This window comes from Mus caroli, chromosome 10, assembly GCF_900094665.2.
Source record: "Mus caroli chromosome 10, CAROLI_EIJ_v1.1, whole genome shotgun sequence".
Classification (NCBI taxonomy): domain Eukaryota; kingdom Metazoa; phylum Chordata; class Mammalia; order Rodentia; family Muridae; genus Mus; species Mus caroli.
This window is the reverse complement of record NC_034579.1, coordinates 104,093,376-104,094,780: the sequence shown is the minus strand read 5'-3', so window position 1 is coordinate 104,094,780 and position 1,405 is coordinate 104,093,376. Positions and strand designations below refer to the sequence as shown.

Genomic DNA, 1,405 nt, shown 5'->3' with positions numbered 1-1,405 from the left:
CTATTCAATGGTCTCTTTGGGTTCCTACTTCAGCTTTGATTCATCTAGCTTAGCGCTCAGTTTCACAGTTTCACTTTCTGAAAGTTGCAGGTCTTTCATTTTGCAAACAGTTTCCGCTCAATATCCGGGGCCAGCTGGCTCTCAGATAATGTCTTCAGTCTCCATATGGACAGTTTGCCTCTTGTGCCTTCTTCATTTTCTTTGTTTAGTTTATCAAGCTTTAGCTGAAGTATGTCTGCATAATAGGTGATGTCTTCTAGGGTATAAGGGTTGCCTGGTGTGGAAGGCTTAGATTCCATACTTTCATATAAATTCTTAAATTTCCCCAGATTACTAACTTCACGTAAGAGGCGTTTTATTTCACCATTCTTCTGTTCCAATGTGTCTGTGAGCAGCAGACAACCGTTCCTGCTGCTCACATTCCGTCTAAGATCCCCTCGTCCGCAGCAATGAGGAGATTTGTAACTTCCTGCAGCTCATCCGCTCTCTGGTGAAGGGAATGCATTTTGCTTCTTGGGTGACTGATATTTGACTTTCATCAAGCTGAGCGGGCGTTCCACCGCCATCCTTCCATCCCCCCCACCTCTGCGTACAGAGTTTGCTGTTGGGTTCCAAGGCCTCCTGAAGTTCACGACCCAGCTGAACCTATCAAGCTTTCTCCCGGGCATTATAACAGGATACCGCTTCCTTCTCTCACTCAGTTTTCCCCTCTAAACTGGTCTGTCTGGTGCAGAGGGAATACTGAAGCACTCTAGTTGCTCTAGTTTGTACTGCAGCTCCTTCACTTCTTCACACCTTCTGCTTCAGTTGGCTCAGTCTGAAGAGCCAGTCTCTCAGAGGACGCGCTATAGAGCCCACGATGCTCGGACATTAGCTGGAGTTCTTCCGACTCATGAGAGAGAAGTTCCTCTTGGTGATCCGGCTTCTGCTTCACTAAGCTCATCTAATTCCACTTTGAGATTTTTTTCTGACTGGCTGCATTATCCATTGATGTTACCCAGCTTCGCATTCACACCTTGGACCGTCCGACGCCCGACTCTTGAGCTCCACTTCTCTCGGTTACAGTTTTCAGCTGCCATAATCTCTTCATGATCTTTATCCGATTGCTTCTCCCCTCCGGGTTGCCTCTGCACTGGCTGTAAGGTGAACCGCACGGCTTTCAGTCGACATTTTTCACACTCTTTGAGCTTGTTTCGGAGATCCGTGATACCTGCCTCCATGTTTGCTCTGAGGTAGCCTCTTATCCCACACTTGGGATCAAAACAAGACCATAGCCACATAACATAGATGGGCTTAAAGAAAGTCAAACTCTCACCACAGACTCCTGTCAGCACCTTCATTAACTGCTATTCAATAACCCTGCTTGAGCCTAGATTCTCTCTCTCTCTCTCTCTCTCTCTCTCTC

At 47.0% G+C, this 1,405-nt stretch overlaps 1 pseudogene; it reads right to left on the bottom strand.

Annotated features, from left to right (window-relative positions):
* On the bottom strand, positions 1–1,220 carry LOC110304057 (annotated as a pseudogene).
* Positions 1,221–1,405: the final 185 nt, after the last annotated feature.